We start from the raw sequence: 19950 nt of genomic DNA, 5'->3' as shown, positions 1-19950 counted from the left end.
GGAAATCAACAGGTCTTGCTGTTTATCATATGCTACTTTCTGTAATGACCCTGCAGCTGCTCTATGATTGAAAACATGTCACTCATGGGGAATCCAAAGGCAACCATTGCAAAAATCCCAATTACTTGCAGAACTACACAAATGATCCATTCAATTAATTTCTGTAATAGAAACATATTTAGAGACAAAAAGAAGTAGAATCTGAATATCTCTGGGATCTGCATGGCTGGTCTCATTTTGAGCTAAAATATAACCACATGTATCATATTAAGATTTCCTGACTTTGGGGGATTTTTTGTGTGTTGTTTTTTGTTTTCTAGTTTAAGAAAACTGTGAGGTTAGAACAGAGTTATGTTCTCCTCCTTGTCTCTATCCCAAGACTCCAGGAGGGTGGAGTTACAGGGATTATGAAAGTTACAAATCAAAGGCCTTCAGTTTCCCAAGAAAACTCTGAAATGTAGCATAACAATAGACATTTGTTCATCAAAGAATAAGCAATAAAATTTCAGACAGGCAGTTAGGACTTCAGAGAAAATTTGCAGGCCTGACCACAGCAGATCAGTGAGGTAGCATAGAACTTATCTTCTTTTTCCTCCAGTCCTTTCTTTGAACTTCTGTTCCTACAAAGCAACTGGTGCTCACTAGCTCCCTACAAAGATCTTAGGCAAGAATGGCTCTTTGCTCTTGTGCTACACAGAGAGATATCTGTAGGTGGCTAAGGTTGGTCGGTCCTCTGGAAGCAGAAACCAAGATAGGAAGGTTTCTGTAGGTGATATATGTAGACAGGCCTGAAGGAGAAACCTGAAAGGAAGCAGGGGAAGCAGGATGGGGCAGGGGGTAAAAATGAAGCAAAGATGGTGCATTCCGAAGTTATCCTAAGTTTGATCCTACAGGAAGCTCTGAAGAGTGAATTGCACCCAAGGTTGATTAACCTTATTACAGGAGGTAGCTTCTAAGAGCTATTGTCAGTTGACACTTTCCAGGGGATGAGTGCACCAGCCAAGTGAAGGGGACCTGGTTGGGGCGTCTGTAGCACCTGCCTCAACAGTGTATGTATGTGTGGTCATTGGATAAATATGGAACATCTTTCAAAGCAACTGATTTTGCTCAACATTTGAGGAGCCATGATTTGCTATTATTTTTTTCCTGTCTGCAAAAAAAAAAAAAAAAAAATTCTACTTTTTTCTTTATATTAGGGTCTAAGAGTGTATTTTGGAGATAAACCCAGAGTTTGCAGCATAAAATCTATCATTCTCTTTCTTTTACTAAAAATTCCCAAAGTTTCTTCTCCTGGATATATTTGTGGTCTATCTAGTATCTCTTTGAAGAAAGGTCCACGGGATTTAGGTGAATCCTATTCCCAGTTCCAGAGATCATCATGTGACCTATCAATTAAATTTGACAACCCCCTGGTTTCAGTGACCAGTTGAGACAAAGGAACATTGTCCAAGCAGAGTCAATGAGGATTTTTCTTGGAATTTTCTAATGGAAATATTAAAAAACCTCTCCTTGTAGGGATTGCTATATGGAAGCAGAGACTGTGAGCACCATATTTGCCTAAAAAGGAAACTCGGCCAGAAGAGGCAGAGTTGAGAAACAACTGGGTATAGTGGAGTCTGAAGAATGTTGATCAGTATTGTTATTTATCAGCTACAGCTACAACATAAAATCTAAACTACTTCATAAAAATAACTTGCTCTTCTACCTAGCTACACAAATCCTGTACCTATCAACCCTTCCTCATTCAGATATATGCCCTATGGGGCTGGTGCTGTGGCACAGTAGTTTAATCCTCCACCTGCTGCACCAGTATCCCATTTGGGCGCTGGTTCTAGTCCCACCTGCTCCTTTTTCCTATCCAGATCTCTGCTACGGCCTGGGAAAGCAGTAGAAGACGGCCCAAGCCCCTACACCCATATGGGAGACCCAGAAGAAGCTCCTGGCTCCTGGCTTCAGATCTGCCCAGCTCCAGCCATTTAACGCCATTTGGGGAGTGAACAGGAGCTGGAACACCTTTCTCTCTGTCTCTCCTTCTCACTATCTGTAATTCTGCCTCTCAAATAAATAAATAAAATCTTAAAAAGAAAAGATATATGCCCTACAAATTTTGAACAGCTCAGCGTTTTCCATCCTCATGTCACCAGATTTTGAAAAGCTGTCCTTTTTGCCTAGAAGGTCTGTACCCTATTTTATTTATGCTTTAGACCTCTGCTAGATTTCTCCCCTACATACAGTCTTATATGATGGCCTCAACCCTCCTGGAGGAGCTTTTTCTCTGCTCATCCCCTTATTGGGTTGCCTGGTAATCACGGTCTGGCCTGATTGTCTCTTCCCCAGGCTTTAAGTGTCTTCCAAAAGGAAACTCCTTTTCATTTTGCACCCTCAACCTGAAGCAATATGCTGTATATTCAGTGGGAGGTCAATAAGTGTTAGATGGAAAAGGGAAGGGAAGAAGGGAGAGAGCAAAAGAAAAGAGCAAACAAGGAAAGAAAAAAAAAAAACAGAGACAGACAAAGGAAGAGCAGAAGAAAAGAAAGTTACAGAGAATCCCAAAATAGCCTTAGGCACTGAGAAGTGCACCTTCAAGTATGGGACATCATACCCTGATACTGACGAACGAGAGGGATTTTGAGGTAAGTTTCTCTCTTTTTCCTTTACATATCACATGCTTTAAATGCTACGTAAGAATTAGACTGTACCTTGCCAATAAAATATTCTTATATTAATTTGATCCTAACCACATAAAAAAAGCCTGTAAGGCCAGCCCCTAACACTTGATAGTACCCTCCCAAAATCTCAGAATATATTGCATTCCACTGAAGTTAACAAAATCGCCTGTTATAAAGGACACAGTCATGAACTGCTTAGCTTGGCACTTGAGTTTCTCCGCAGTTTGGCCTGATATTGAATTATCTCATCTTCAGGGTTGTGTTTTTTTTTTTTCTGTGAAATGAAGGATGACATAACTTTCCTTATAACATTGCTAGTGAGCTGGTGACACACAGTAAGAACTTAATAAGCACTGACAGAGTCTTCATCATCATGATGAGCAACCATCTGCATATCCATTTGGGTCTCATTCACCTGTTCCTTCAACCTGGAATGTCTATCCCATTAGTGCTCTCCACAACTCCTACCTGTGTCTCAAGTAGCCTTACGACCCCCCTCCTGGGGCAGGCATTTGATAAAGCGGTTAAGACACCACTTGGGACACCCATATACCATTCAAAGTGCCTAGTTTGAGTTCTGGTTTCACTTCTGATCCAACTTCCTGCTAATGTGAACCTTGGGAGGCAACAGTTGATGCCCAAGGACTTGTATCCCTGCCACTCATTACAGGAGACCTAGATTGAGTTCCTGATTCCTGGTTCCTGGCTTACACCTGGCCTAGCCCCAGTAGCTACAAGTATTTGAAGAATAAACCATTGGAAAGAAGATATCCCTCTGTCTGTCCTTTTGCATCTCAAATAAAAAGAAAATAAATAATTTAATATATGAATAAATAAATTTTTAAAACATCCACCTCCTGGCAGTATCTTCAAAACAATCAGCATGGCTTCAGATAAGTCTCTATTTTAATCCTCAGACACCCGAAAAATAAAAGGACTTTGAGTTTTAAGTACTCTTCCAAGGCAGCAGAATTTTTTTCTTGGTGAACTGGAGATTCTAAAATTGCCTCACCTCTAAAGGTGATTACTTTCTTCTTGGGCCCCACCTGCTGACGGTCTCCATAGTTTTCACCACAGATGTCTAATTCAGATCCTCGTTTATCCAAAATCCTCTCTGTCAAAGAATTTACAAAGCTAGATTTCCCACTATGGACTCAAATCTTTTATAATGGATTCCCAAAGGCTTATAAAGACCTTGGGAAAGGTCAGAGAACTGAGTTTGCTCAGATCACCTCAGTGTAGTCCAAGTTTTCAGACTGGGGAAATCCAGATGTGGTAATACAATGAGTCCTGGTTAACCAAATGGTTAACAATTTACCACAGTGTCCCCATTCCTCAACCATTCTTACATGGGATTTTCCTATAATTCCGTACCTTTCCCCAGGCTTAGTGAGAAAGTCCTGGTGCTCAAGTCATTGGGTGACAAATCCCTTCCGTTCACACCAGGAAACGTTAATTATCTGCCAGCTTTCTGTAATCCTTCTCCACGCTCCTGGGAGAGGGGAATTTCAAAGTGACAAGTGATTGTGAGGTATGTCCCCCACTAACCTGGGAGAAGGGGCCTCTTTTCACTGACATTGCTTCCTCTCACCCTTGGGGTAACAGCAGTGTTAGAGAGCTGTGGAAGAGATAATCCAGGCCCTGAAAGTTCAAGTCAAGGCCCTCTGGGAGGAGTTTGCTGAAACCCTCCAACCCATCTTGCTTATGCTGAATGTTTTGCCCTGGAAATCATTGAATATCTAAAAAGACATCCATATGGAAACTTTTTTACACAACCTAAAGATTCTTAGTTGTTTTGGGGAGGAGTGTGGAATTTGAGTTGCAATAGTAAATTGTATAGTCCTAACTCGAATATTTGTTACTTGTATTAAATCTAAGATACTACTATTCAGTTGGCTCTCAAATTTTAAATAGATGCTTTGCCCCAAATGCTATCAGATAAAAATTGTAAAGAAATATTTATAATAATTTCTGTACACAGCTATTTTTAGCAGGAGATAATAATCATGATCATGATCATTTAGTTTATCTATTCTTTGGACATTTACAATATACTAACAATTTTCTCCCCAAAATATTATTCTACATGAAAGTCTAAATGACATTTGCAAAACACAGTTATAACCATGCCAATGCCTTCTAATATATTTCATAAGCTCCCATTAATAGTCATATGTTGAAAATATTATTAACCATAATAATAATATAATTAACAATTAGTACATATCTAATATGTGTATCAAAAACTATGCCGTAACATTCATACACACTGAAGGTCATTTAAACCTAATTAATAGATGAATATGACAGCACAACATATCAAAACTCATGGGATATAGCAAAAGCAGTGTTAAGAGGGAAGTTTATAGCAGTTAGTACCTACATCAAGAAATTGGAAAGCTATCAAATAAATGAGCTATCAGTGCAGCTTGAGGACCTATAAAAACAACAAATCAAACCCAAAATTAGTAGGAGGAAAGAAGTAATAAAAATTAGAGAAGCAATAAACAAAATTGAAACCAAAAATATGATACAAAAGATCAGTAAAATGCAAAGCTAATGTTTTAAAAAAATTAATAAAATTGATACACCATTGGCCCAATTAACCAAAAACAGAGGGAGAAGACCCAAATCAATGAAATTAGAAAAGAAAAGAAGATGTAACAAGGGATACCACAGAAATAAAAAGCATCATTAAGAATTACTAAAAATAACTATCTGCCATCAATCTGGACAATCTAGAAGATATGGATAGATTTCTGAACACAGACAATCTACCAAAATTGAATAAAAATGCATAAAAAACCTATATAGACCAGTAACCAAGATAGAGATTAAATCAGTAATAAAGGCACTTCCAAAAAAGAATAGCTTAGGACCAGATGGCTTCACTGCTGAATTTTACCAAACTTTTAAAGAACAACAAATTTCAATTCTTCTCAAATCATTAGAAACAATTGAAAGGGAGAGAAACATCCCAAACCTCTTCTAAGAGGTCAGCATGACCTTAATTCCAAAACCAGAAAAAATAAGAGAGAGAACTGTAGATCAATAACCCTGATAAACATAGGGGCAAAAATCCTCAATAAAATACTAGCTAATCAAATCCAGCAACACATCAGAAAGATCATTCACTCAGACCAAGTGGGATTTATCACTGGTATTCAGGGATGGTTCAACATAGGCAAATCAACCAGTGTGATACATCACATTAACAAATAGAGGAACAAAAACCATATGATTATCTCAATAGATGCAGAGAAAGCAGTTGATAAAATACAGCATCCTTTTATGATAAAAACCTTAAGCACATTGGGTACAGAAGGAACATTCCTCAACATAACCAAGGCAATAAACCAAAAAATGCACAGCCAGCATCATACTGAATGGGAAAAAGCTGGATGCCTTTCCAGTAAGATCCAGAACCAGACATGGATGCCAGTTTTCACCATGCTATTCAAACAGTCTTTCAAGTTTTAGCCAGAACCATCAGGCAAGAAAAATAAATCCAAGGGATACAAATTGGAAAGGAGAAGGTCAAATTATCCCTGTGTGCAGATGACATGATTCTATACATAGGGGAATCAAAAGACTCCACCAAGAGACTATAGGAATCATAAGACAGGATGGTAAATTTGCAGGATACAAAATCAATACACAAAAATCAATACCCTTTGTATACACAAACAATGTTATGGCTGAAAAAGAACTTGTAAGATCAGTCCCATTCACAATAGCTACAAAATAATTTAAATAACTTGAAATAAATTTAACCAAGGAGGTGAAAGGTATCTATAATTGAAATTATAAAACATTAATGAAAGAAATAGAAGACACAATCAATGGAAAAAATGTTCAAAGTCCACGCACTGGAAGAATTAATATGATCAAAATGTCCACACTACTAAAACTAATTTATGGATTGAATACCATTCTAATCAAAATACCAATAAAATTCTCATATCTAGAAAAAACAATACAAAAATTCATATGGAAACATAAGGGATCCCAAATAGCTAAAGCTATCTTTAAACACTTTAAGACATACTATGGTGAAGTTATAATCAAAACATCCTTGTACTAGCACAAAGATAGACATGTAGACCAATGGAACAGACTAGAAAACCCAGAAATTAATCCATTCATCTACAACAAACTAATCTTTGACAAACAAGCTAAAATCAATCCTTGGAGAAAGGACAGTCTCTTCAACAAATGCTGCTGGCTAAGAAAATTCTATCTATGCATGCAGATGTAGGAAACAAGATCCTTATCTTATACCTTTATACAAAAATCAACACAAAATTGGTCAAGGATCTAGATCTATGTCCTGATACCATCAAACTACTAGAGGAGAACATTGGAAAAACTCTGTATGACATTGGCATAGGCAAAGACTTCTTGGAAAAGATCACAGAAGAACAATCAATAAAGGCAAAAATAGACAAATGGCATTACATTAAACTAAGCAGCTTCTGCACTACAAAGGAAACATTTAACAAGATGAAGAGGCAACACCAAAATGGGAGAAAATATTTTCAAACTATGCAAATGATAAAGGATTAATATCCAGGATCCATAAACAGCTCAAAAAACTCAACAACAATAAAACAAACAATCCAGTTAAGAAATGGGAAAGGCCATGAACAGGCAATTTTCAAAGAATGAAATGCAAATGGCCAACAGACACATTAAAAAAAATGCTTGGAATCACTATCTAACAAGGGAGTGCAAATAAAACCCACAATGAGGTTTTACTTCACCCCAGTTACAAAGGCCATCATCCAAAAATCAAAAAACAATAAATACTGGCAAGATTAAGGGAAAAAGATGCCATACACTAATCCACTACTGATGGGAATATAAACAAGTACAACCTTATGGAAGATGGTATGGAGGTTCCTCAGAGATCTGAAAATAGATCTACCATATGACCCAGCCATCCCCATTCCCGGGAATTTATCCAAATAAATCGAAATCAGTAAATTAAAGAGTTATTTGTACTCCCATGTTTATTGCAGCTCAATTCACAATAGCTAAGATATAGAATCATCCAAGATGTCCATTAACTGATTACTGGATAAAGAAAATGTGATATACATCATTATGGAATACTACGCAGCCATAAAAAGAATGAAAGCCTGTCTTTTGCAAAAAAAAAAAAAAAAAAATGGATGCAACTGGAGACAATTACACTTAGTGAAATAAACCAGTCCCCAGCCGGCGCCGCGGCTCACTAGGCTAATCCTCCGTCTGAGGCGCCGGCACACCAGGTTCTAGTCCCAGTCGGGGCACCGGATTCCGTCCCGGTTGCCCCTCTTCCAGGCCAGCTCTCTGCTGTGGCCCGGGAGTGCAGTGGAGGATGGCCCAAGTGCTTGGGCCCTGCACCCCATGGGAGACCAGGAGAAGCACCTGGCTCCTGCCTTAGGATCAGGCGCGATGCGCCGGCTGCGGTGTGCCGGCCGCAGCAGCCATTGGAGGGTGAACCAACGGCAAAAAGGAAGACCTTTCTCTCTGTCTCTCTCTCTCTCACTGTCCACTCTGCCTGTCAAAAAAAAAAAAAAAAAAAAAAAAAAAAAGAAATAAACCAGTCCCCGAAAGACAAATATCATTTGTTTTCTCTGATATGTGGCAGTTAATATTGAATACAAAAAAGGTATAGGAATGAAATGGACTTTTTGAATTATGGTTGCCATTTTTAGCTCTTGTTTATACTCTTGTGGAACAGTGGTCTTCCTGATTTTTACTTGTCAAATATTATGATAAGTAGCAAATTCAGCCTGTGAATATAGAGTGGATTAAAATTATATCTTTGTGGCCGGTGCCGCAGCTCAATAGGCTAATCCTCTGCCTGCGGCTCCGGCACCCCGAGTTCTAGTCCCGGTCAGGGCGCTGGATTCTGTCTTGGTTGCTCCTCTTCCAGTCCAGCTCTCTGCTGTGGCTCGGGAGTGCAGTGGAGGATGGCCCAGGTCCTTGGGCCCTGCGCCTGCATGGGAGACCAGGAGGAAGCACCTGGCTCCTGGCTTCAGATTGGTGCAGCGCGCCGGCCACAACACGTCGGCCGTAGTGGCCACTTGGGGGGTGAACCAACGGAAAAAGGAAAACCTTTCTCTCTGTCTCTCTCTCTCACTGTCTAACTCTGCCTGTCAAAAAATAAAAAAATCTAAAAAAAAAAAATTATATCTTTGTGTAAACTGATAAAGAAAAAGGAGGGAGGGGACTGGTGGGGAAACACGGGAGTGAAAGAAGTATGACTGTCTTCCTGGAACTGTACCTATGGGATGCATGAAATCTCTTCTTTTTATATTAATAAAAATATTTTAAGCCCTTATTAAAATGCTATAAGTTGGCTATTACCATGACTGAATCCCTGTTTGGCTGATAAGGAAACCAAATCTCAGAGTTTAGCAATTTGGCCAAGGAAGATACAATGCAAATAATAGCAAACCACTTACTTTCATCCATAAATCTGTGTACAGAGGTATCATTTTTAACCACAAGCCTTTGTGGTGAGCCTCTGAAGATCAATGCGCACGGTATGGCCAGTAAAACTGACCACACAGCTTATCACCCAAACCAGGACACTTTTGAGAATGAAAGGGGGCATTATAAATAAATCCTTCAGATCCCAAAAGTAAACTGGAACTCAACCAAGCAATGTTACTGTTATCCCACCAGCCTTGTACCTGCCCTGCGAGTCCTACTTCATCAGTACCTGATTAGTTCTCTGGACTCCTATCCTATTGTCCCTCTTTCTATTCCTCCAACAAGCCATGCTGCCTTTGAATACTTTATCTTGTCTGGCCAAAATGCTCTCCTCCACATACTTCACTCTCCTCTGCTGATTAATATGTCTTTCTTCAATTCCAGGACAAAGTGGTCCCCTGGACTATGTTAGGAAAATGTGTACAGGCTCTGTGCTGTGATTTTGGTTTATATCTGTTCCCTCTACATCCCTGTGCTTGGCATAGGTTAAATGCTTAACCACTATTTGTCAAAGAAAAAGGAAGGGAAAGAGGAAATATATGAATGACTAGACACTAGCTTTTCCCAGATTATATGAATATAAATTTGTTCATTAATTCATTCAATAAGTATTTATTAAGTGCCTCTGCTGCTGCTCCAGGTACCATTCTAAGTGTTGAGGACATACCTGGAATGAGATGGGATGTTTCCCTCTGCCTCTCTGTAAACCTGCCTTTCAAATAAATAAATAAAATCTTATTTTAAAAAAAGAGAGAACAGACCAGAAGGCATGGGGAAATGCATTGGTCACTTCACATAGGACTTTTATGCAATGGTTAAGAAGTTCATATAATATTGGCCAGCGCCGCGGCTCACTAGGCTAATCCTCCACCTGCGGCGCCGGCACACCGAGTTCTAGTCCCGGTCGGGGCGCCGGATTCTGTCCCGGTTGCTCCTCTTCCAGTCCAGTTCTCTGCTGTGGCCAGGGAGTGCAGTGGAGGATGGCCCAAGTGCTTGGGCCCTGCACCCTCATGGGAGACCAGGAGGAAGCACCTGGCTTCTGGTTTCGGATCAGCGTGGTGCGCCAGCTGCAGTGGCCATTGGAGGGTGAACCAACGGCAAAGGAAGACCTTTCTCTCTGTCTCTCTCTCTCTCACTGTCCACTCTGCCTGTCCACACACACACATACACACAAAAAAAGTTCATATTATATTTCACATGCCATGTGAAGTTTTGGATTTGAATGAGCAGAATGAATTGATTTAACTGGTTTTTTTAAAGACCGTTTTGGTGGATAAATTGAGAATATATTAGAAGAGTACAAGGAGAAAATCGGGGAAAAAACTGAAATAATCCAGGCAAAGATGGTCAGTAAACATGAAGGCATCTTAGGGAGCTGCTTTCCAAGCATTAATGTGCATGTGAGTCACAGGGAACTTGTTGAAGAGCAGATTGTAATTTTGCAGGTCTCCAATGGGATGTGAGATTCTTGATTTCTAGCAAATCTTCAATTGATGCTAATGTTGCTGATCTGGACATCAAAGTTGAGCAGGAAAGATCCATAGGACTTATGGATAGATTGTATTTGGAATGAGAATAATCAACATTAATTACTATTTTTCTTTGAAAAATAACATTGGCAATAGAGGCACTTATAATGTTAGAAATCTCATCACCACTGCTGTTTTTTGTATTTTATTTACTCTTACTTATTGTTTTATTTGACAGAGAGAGCACTCCCATGTGCTGGCTCACTCCCTGAAATGCCCACAACAGCCAGGGCTGAAGCTGGGAGCTGGAGTGCTATCCAGATCTCCCACATGGGTGGCAGGAACCCAATTACTTGAGGCATCGCCTGCTGCCTTCTAGGGTCTGCATTCGCAGAAGGCTGGAGTCAAGTTCAGAGCCAAGAATCGAGGTTCTCTGATATGGAATGCTAGCATTTTAGTGGGCATCCTAACTGGCATCTTAACTATATTATCTTGCTGTTGTCTGGAGGCACTAGAAGACATGTTAGGAGGCTTGAACAGCAAGTCCCTTTGACACAAGGGCCTAACTTAGGATTGTGATGATGTTGGTTCATGCCTCTGGTATAGTAAAAAAATAACATAAGAACTAGAAAGATTTCAAGTTTTAACAGCAAAATTTCAATTTTCTGAAGAATAGTCACACATTGTCAAATACTTGGCTTAAAACAGTTATTTATGTATCATTTTTTTTCCCAGAGACAGCAGGTGTCCTGAAACGATGGTAAGAAAATTAAGTATAACTAAGGTAAATGGAATAAAGGAAATATTTTTATGCTTTTGCACATACTATCGGTTGTGTACTTGTCTGTAAAAAGCCTGAAGTCTGTATTCTTGGTAATGTTTAACTCTATAATCAATAATTATCCAACTTCAGACTGTACCTAGATTTCTAGAAATAAAACCCGGTGACAGAATAATTGTGCTCACCAATGAAGTCTTTTTCTATTTAAAAATCTTCAAGTTCTCTTAGAATTCTTTGTCTTTCTCAAAGATACTGTCAAAAGCCAATTGAAAAGCACCTGGCTCCATTCATGTTTCATATATTGAATCTGACTTTATAGGTTGTGGCACGGTTGCTCCTAAAAATGGAAAAATATGGCAGGTCCAAGGCTCCCTGTGCCACTCAAGTTCTTTGTGTTCCTTCTCCTTTGCTTTTCTTGCCTCTCAGAGGATACTCATCTGACACTTGCATAGCTCACAATGGGGGTTGGGCTTGTAAAGACATTTGCCCAAGTTTAAGGTCCCTCAAAGTGATGTTTACAATAGGCCCAGAGTTGTTCTGATTTTGAGGAATATTTTAACCTGGAAAGTATGATTTTCTGGCTTGAAAAAAAATTTTTAAACACTGGTAAAAATTCCTATTAGAGTCTTTGGACATTAACCTGATCTAACCAAATGACATTGTATACAAATGGATCAAAAACATGTGGATTAAGTTCCCCCTGAATAAAATGTGGATTTTGTATAAAGGGGAGGGAGCAGGGGTTGATGTCAGAAATAGTAAGACAAACAATTAAGAATCTTTGTTAAATCAAAACCACTTGAAAAAGCTATTTTTAGAAAAGGTATGTCTGCTACTTATATTTCAGCTCATCCTGATTTGAAATGGTTAAGTGTGTTCTCCTTTAGAGAGTTGTTATTTTATTTTGCTTTTCAACCATGACCTGATAGATCACATCGAAAAAAACAATTTTACTGAGTTTCTTTTTCTGATTTCTTTTTTTTTTTTTTTTTTTTTTTTTTTTAAACTTTTATTTAATGAATATAAATTTCCAAAGTACAGCTTATGGATTACAATGGCTTCCCCCCCATAACGTCCCTCCCACCCGCAACCCTCCCCTTTCCCACTCCCTTTCCCCTTCCATTCACATCAAGATTCATTTTCGATTCTCTTTATATACAGAAGATCAGTTTAGCATACATTAAGTAAAGATTTCAACAGTTTGCTCCCACACAGAAACATAAAGTGAAAAATACTATTTGAGTACTAGTTATAGCATTAAATCTCAATGTACAGCACACTAAGGACAAAGATCCTACATGAGGAGTAAGTACACAGTGACTCCTGTTGTTGACTTAACAAATTGACACTCTTGTTTATGGCATCAGTAATCACCCTAGGCTCTTGTCATGAGTTTCCAAGGCTATGGAAGCCCCCTGAGTTCACTGACTCTGATAATATTTAGACAAGGCCATGGTCAAAGTGGAAGTTCTCTCCTCCCTTCAGAGAAAGGTACCTCCTTCTTTGATGACCCGTTCTTTCCACTGGGATCTCACTCGTGGAGATCTTTCATTTTTTTTTTCCCCAGAGTGTCTTGGCTTTCCATGCCTGAAATACTCTCATGGGCTTTTCAGCTGGATCCACATGCCTTAAGGGCTGATTCTGAGGCCAGAGTGCTGTTCAGGACATCTGCCATTCTATGGGTCTGCTGTGTATCTCACTTCCCATGTTGGATCATTCTCTCCCTTTTTGATTCTATCAGCTAGTATTTGCAGACACTATTCTTGTTTATGTGATCCCTTTGGTTCTTAGTCCTATCATTATGATCAATTGTGCACAGAAATTGATCACTGGGACTAGTGAGATGGCATTGGTACATGCCACCTTGATGGGATTGAATTGGAATCCCCTGGTATGTTTCTAACTCTACCGTTTGAGGTAAGTCAGCTTGAGCATGTCCCGAATTGCACATCTCTTCTAATGAAGAACTGGATTAAGGATTCCTCTGGGTTGCCTTTAGAAATCTCTCTTTTTTTTAAATAATAGGTAAAATCCAACAATTTTATGTAGTACAAGCAAGTGGTATTTATCCCACGTAAGCAAGGCTGTCAGCATTTTAAAAAATCAATAAATTGGACATACTACACAAACTGCAAAAATGTTAAATGGTTACATCAACTTTTGTAAAAGATATTTGGCATAAAAAAACTGAGCAAACAAGAAACAGAAGAGAAATTCCTCATCTAGATAAAGAATATCTACCAAAACCAACTTTAATAGTGAAATTGGACAGTTTTCCCTTAAGTTGGGGAAAGGCGGAAGTGTCTTTTTCTCACCACTACTTTTCAATATTATGGTGGAATTACTAGACAGTGCAGTAACACAAAGAAAGGATACAAAATGCATACATATTGGGAAGGAAGACATAAAACTGCTAGCAAATGTCATTATTGCATGTATAGAAAATTCAAAAGTACATCATAAGTACCCCTGGAACAATGTTAGTGTAGCAAAGTGGCGAATTACATGTACAATTTAATTGTTGTTCCATGTATGGGTAAGAGCTAGGATTTGAAATTTAAAAACAAAATTAAGCATCATTTAAAATTGCATCAGGTTAAAAAGCAAATCCCAATCGGTGTCTTTTAACTGGACAGTTCAGGCCATTAACGTTCAATGTGACTAATGAAAAGTGGTAACTTTGCCCTGCCATTTGCCAAAGATAAGTTCTAATATATGCTTTGAATTCCCTGTGATCTTTTGCTGTGAGGTTTCCTTCCTTTATCTTCTTTCATACTGATGACCGTGTTTCTTTGTTTCTGTGTGTAACACATCTTTAAGCATCTGTTGCAGGGCTGGACGAGTGGCGACAAATTCTTTCAATTTCTGTTTGTTATGAAACGTCTTTATTTCACCTTCATTCACAAATGATAGCTTTGCAGGATATAATATTCTGGGCTGGCAGTTTTTCTCTCTTAGTACCTGGGCTATATCTCGCCATTCCCTTCTAGCTTGTAGAGTTTCTGATGAGAAGTCAGCAGTGAGTCTGATTGGCGATCCTCTGAAAGTAATCTGACGTTTCTCTCTTGCACATTTTAGGATCTTTTCTTTATGTTTCACTGTGGAGAGTTTAATTACAACGTGTCGTGGTGAGGATCTCTTTTGGTCGTGTTTATTAGGGGTTCTGTGAGCTTCCTGTACTAGGATTTCTCTGTCCTTCTCCAAACCTGGGAAATTTTCTGCTAATATCTCACTTAAAAGGCCTTCTAATCCTTTCTCCCTCTCCATGCCTTCAGGAACTCCTAGAACCCGAATGTTGGGTTTTTTAATAGTATCCTGAAGATTCCCGACAATATGTTTTAGATTCCTAATTTCCTCTTCTTTTCTTTGGTCTGACTGTATCCTTTCCTGTTCTCTGTCTTCTAAGTCCGATATTCTCTCTTCTGCTTCACCCATTCTGTTTGTAAGGCTCTCTATTGTGTTTTTCATTTGATCTATTGAATTCTTCACTTCAGTCACTATCACAGTTTCCTGTTGTACTAATTGTTTCGTTTCATTTTGATTCCTCCTTAATATTTCATTTTCACGAGAGAGATTTTCTATCTTGTCCATTAAGGCTTTATGTAGTTCAAGAATTTGTTTTTGAGAACTTCTTAATGTTCTTATCAATTTTTTGAGATCTGCTTCTTGCATTTCTTCTATGTCATCATCTTCATAATTTTGAATTGGGGTGTCTTTCTCATTTGAGGGCGTCATGGTGACTTCCTTGTTTTTATTACCTCGGTTTTTGCATTTGTTATTTGGCATATTGGAGATATTTGGTTTCTTCACTGTGGTGCTTTTTCTTGTTATACTATGACTCTAGATTAAGTGGACTATCTGTTTTTGATGGAGCCTTAGGGCTTGAGATGGGTGTGGCCTGAGAGCTCTGTTTGGTGTCCCAAAGGTGACACTCCCAGGTTAGGAGTGGTAAATCTCTCTTTCTCTCTCTTTCTTTTTTTGATTCAAAAGGGAAGTAATTCCGCACAGCTGAACGAAGTTGGAGGTAGTTAGCAGGCAAATGATATACCCACAGGAGCCAGAGATTGGAAGCTCTTTCCCAAGGACCACACAGGGAATCTGTTTGGCCCTCAGAGTGGGTTCAAATTCTCCTTCAGTCTCCCACTGGGTTGCCAAAGTTACGGAATTGTAGTGTCTCTGGAGAGTACTCAGGTGAATTCCGTGAGTTCTCTCCCCCACCGTCTCTTTTTTCACAGTCTCAGTTCAGTAGCACCACAAATTTACTAGGTCCTAATCTCCTGTTAATTCGCCCCACCCAGAGTCAGGGTTTTCTGCTAGGCTCAGGGCCGGTGCAGACCTGAGGTCGCTCTGCTTATGACGTATGTCCAAGATGGCGCCTGCTCTTTGTCTTGCTCGCCCTTGAGAGGTGAGCAGAGAGAGAGAAACCCGTGTCCGTACCAGTCACCTTTTTTTTTTTTCTCTCTCTCTCTCTCTTCCAGTTAGCCTGGTGAACTTTTCCCCCCCGGGGGTCGTTCCCTCTAGTCTCCTCTCTCTGCTTGCCTGCCGGTGTCTCGGGCTATTGAGGTTCGGCTCACCTTGCGTTCCAGCGCTGGTGTGTTGAGTCTGCCGCTGGTGTCCCGAACTGTGGGCTCCCACGCTCTCCACACAGGTCCGCTGTGAATCACGCGTTCTGGAAGAGTTTCTTCTGCTGTTTCCTCCCCTACTCTTCCTTGAACCTGCAGTATCTCCACTTTTATTAAACTATCTCTCCCTGGACTATCAGTGTGCTCCCTTCCTATTCCGCCATCTTGCCTCTCCCCCCTTTTTCTGATTTCATTGTGTTCCATTCACCAGTTTTGATGGAGGCCAATGGTCTATAAGTATTATATCTCATCAGAAACAATTTAGGAAGCATTATCCATTATCATGATCAAGGCCATTTTCTAACCATGGTAACTTCTCCAATGAGCTTTGAGAAGATTAAGGAACGTACACAATTATTTGCAACTGGGAAACAGATCTGCATTTAAGATTTGTACACTCAGTACCCAAAGCAAAATGCTGAGCAATGTGTGGATGGTCTCTACTTATTTCTTGGTTCACTTTAGTAGCAATTATTGTACAAACAAATCCCTCAAAAGTGACCTTGATAACTCTCCCGTACAGCGCCAAGGTCAATTGTAACTTGCATTCTTTTCTAAAAATGCTGCTTTGTCACATTGCCAAGGACAAAGGAAGGTTGAGTCCAACTGTATATCTTTTAAAATCTCATGAGTGTTTTAACCAGGAGGGAAATTTTTCTCATAATTACCGTGTAAGATGTCTAAGTCCAGTGCTTGCAATGACACTGGAGTTTGAAAACAGTAGGCTGTCCTTTAATCCAAAATTTTTCCTTGTTTGTTTTGTTAACCTGCTTAACAAATCCTTCTTCCAATAGATAACATTAAGGCAAACTTAAGCTGAGGTCTGACAAACTGCCATCTTTCCTATCTCGATGAAGGCTGAAGAATTTATTTCTACCATTGGATTTCAAATCAACAAATTTTACTATGCTGGCTTCCCCCTCTATGTTCCCTCTCCACCTTTTTCTCATAGCTCTCCCAAGTAGGCTTCATTGTATTCTTCAGAAACACTGAGCTTCTCCACATCTTAGTGCTTTGACAATGGCTACTCCTTTTGCCTAGACATTGAGCCCTCAGCTTCCTCCTTCCCATCACCTTGGTCTCTGTTCGGGAACCCATCCCCGACCATTCAAAACAAGGTTGTCCCACAAGTTTGACCCTGCCTCAGTCATTCTACAACCTATTAAACTGTACTGAGAAAATCGTCATGCTCAGAAGTGATCCTGTTGCTACAGTTATCTACTAGTTTATTTCCATCTTTTCCCATAAACAATAGGCTTCATTAAGCGTAAGACCTTATCTAGCTTGTTCATCAATCTATTTTAGGGACCATCACAGAATAGCAACTCAATAAAGAACTGTTCAATGAATTATTTAGTTAATTAAGTATTTAATAATTGCACACTCTAAGTGCACTATTCAGATATGTGTCCCAGTTTTGTCCGCCCCCAGTTGCTCTGAGGTCCATGATGCTAAGAGCCCATGTTTGCAATATTCTCTGACATTCTTCCTCTCAGGCAGCTAGAGCTACCTACTCTGTTGGGTGTTTACATTCCCTTTGAGGTAGCCTGTAGACAATGACTGAAGGTACAGGGAGGGCAAAAGCCCATTCCCATGGAGAACAAATTGTTGCTGTCATTCACACTCAAAAGCTCTTTGCAGGATTAGTGTGAAGCTAGACATTACCTGAAATATCAGCTTTTTACTGCTTCTTCCCATTTCATGTCCTGCTTCTCTCCTAACATTCCTCCTAAGAGCCATTCTTCAATCCTATCTCAGGCTCTGCTTCTAAGAAAGCCACCTAAGACAAGTCTTATGAAAGTTCATACAAGCAGGAACCATCCCACTGCTGATTGTAGGCAGTTTCCAGCCAATATTCAACTTCTGTTGACAAACAACTGCTACCATGTGTTCTGAATTCCATCAGTTGTTCTGTCACCAGTGAAAGGAAAGGTGTGACTTTTAACAACAGTAATCTGGTTACTGACAAGAACTTGTGTATTAATTTGCACACCAAGCTTTGTTTGTAGATTGTGTTAATGACATGCCTCATACCAGTATATGCCAATAGCATTAAATAAATATGGATGTTAGGGTAGTAAAATACATCTTATTATAAAGCATTTAATGCAGGGTTACTCTTGGTCTTTTTATATTTAATAATCTGAGTACTCTTGGTATCTAAAATTGCTTAATGTTAAGGTGGAGGGAGGAAGTATTGTTGATTTAGATAAATTTCCAAAGTAAAAGGAGAATTCTATTTAGTGAATCAGTCTAAGGACACAGGATCAAACTCAAAAAAAATTGCTTTCTCTACTTCATAATTTCTTTCAACATCCTCTTTTTCATTAACTGAAGAATTATAAATTTGAAATCCATTCAAATTAATGAGCAATCTCATTGAAAAATGCTACTTTGGGGGCTGGTATTTTGGTGCAGTGTGTTAAGCCACCACCTGTGATGCCAGCATCCCATATCAGAGCTCTAGCTCAAGTCTCTGTTACTTCTGATCCAGCTCTCTGCTGGTCTACATGATAAGGCAGTGGAGGGTGGTTCAAGCATTTGGGGTCCTGCCACCCATCTGGGAGAACTGGATGGAGTTCTGGGCTCCTGGCTTTGGCCTGGACCAGGCCCTGGCTATTGCAGTCACTTTAGAGTGAACTAGAAAATGGAAGATAACCACCCCTATTCTATCACTGCCTTCTGAATAAATAAATAAATATTGGAATCTGCTATTGTGAAGGTTAGGGGTCAGTAACCATTTCGAAAGAAATTGTCAAGTCATGGATTCAATAAATTTTTATTGAAAGGCAATAAGCTAACCAGAGATACAAAGTGCCATAAAGAACAAGTCTTCTCTTTAAAAAAATGAGATTTTCCTTATTACCTGGCTAACACAAAGTAGAGCACTGAAAGAAAAAGACCTAGGGATTGAGGAAATTCTATGAGGCTGGATAGAAGCAAATTAGAAGCAGGAGATTAGGGGATTAGGAAAAGTAGAACTCTGTAAAAGCATGAGCAGGTAAGAGAGAGAGATTCTAGGAAATGAGGATGACAAAAGAAATTTTGGTCTAGTCAGAAATGTTGTCTCAATCAAGTCTTACAATAGGAAAAGTTTAAAAAAAAAAAACTCTCCTACCTCTTCCCACTGTACCATGTAGCTCCTTGTCTTCAAATTCAGGCTAATGCCCTAAGTGAGTTATCTTTTGTGTTAAATAAATGCTGCTGGTCCAAAATGGATCCCAGCAACTAACTTCAGTTACTTTCCCAGGTGGCAATGCTATTTGTCACACCTGCTTATTAATATATTGTATATATTAACACTTAATTCAACCTATAGAGTATTGGGTCTTTTTCCACAAGCTTGTAGTGATACAATTTATTAAATATGAGCTATGATTTGGGAAATAGGCCAGGGCCGGTAATTTCCCCTATGAAGTAACCTTTGTATTGGCTAATAAGCACTCCCATGTTCAAGACAGAAAACCTTTGTTACGTAGTCCTTATTGGTTTTAGATCCTATCTGGAGGTTTGAAGGGAAAGTTAGACATTTATTCAGAAAGGCACGGATTGATCACCTGTTACGCACCAGGAGCAATGCTAGCACTGAAGTCCTGAAGTCATATTAGTTATACAGCTTAGTTTAACAAAATCACACTTGGGAATCCCTGAGGAGTAATAGTAATTCTGCCTAGTGGAGTCATGGAATTTGGAAAGCAGCTGACCTTCTGTCTGGTCCTTAAGAGATAAGCATACAGCAAAAGAGGAAAAGATGCTCCCGACAGCTGGAGAGCAACCTGCGTACAGAGAGTGAAATAGGAACATTTGTGGCCTAATTATGAGTTCTGAAGCAATTGGAAAAACTGCAAAGTAATGCCTGCACAATTTTTCATGTTTAGAGCCACTGGTCATTTATATAGGCTCCTTTATGAAGAGCCTGTTCA

At 39.4% G+C, this 19950-nt stretch overlaps 1 pseudogene; it reads right to left on the bottom strand.

Annotated features, from left to right (window-relative positions):
- The window catches only part of LOC100349651 (NEDD4 family-interacting protein 2 pseudogene), a 38116-nt pseudogene extending 20349 nt beyond the window's left edge, over positions 1-17767 (bottom strand).
- Between the last annotated feature and the right edge of the window lie 2183 nt (positions 17768-19950).

This window comes from Oryctolagus cuniculus, chromosome 11, assembly GCF_051225735.1.
Source record: "Oryctolagus cuniculus isolate XC-2025 breed Fujian yellow rabbit chromosome 11, ASM5122573v1, whole genome shotgun sequence".
Lineage (NCBI taxonomy): Eukaryota > Metazoa > Chordata > Mammalia > Lagomorpha > Leporidae > Oryctolagus > Oryctolagus cuniculus.
Note: the sequence above shows the minus strand (reverse complement) of the source record. Positions and strands in the feature narration are given on the sequence as shown.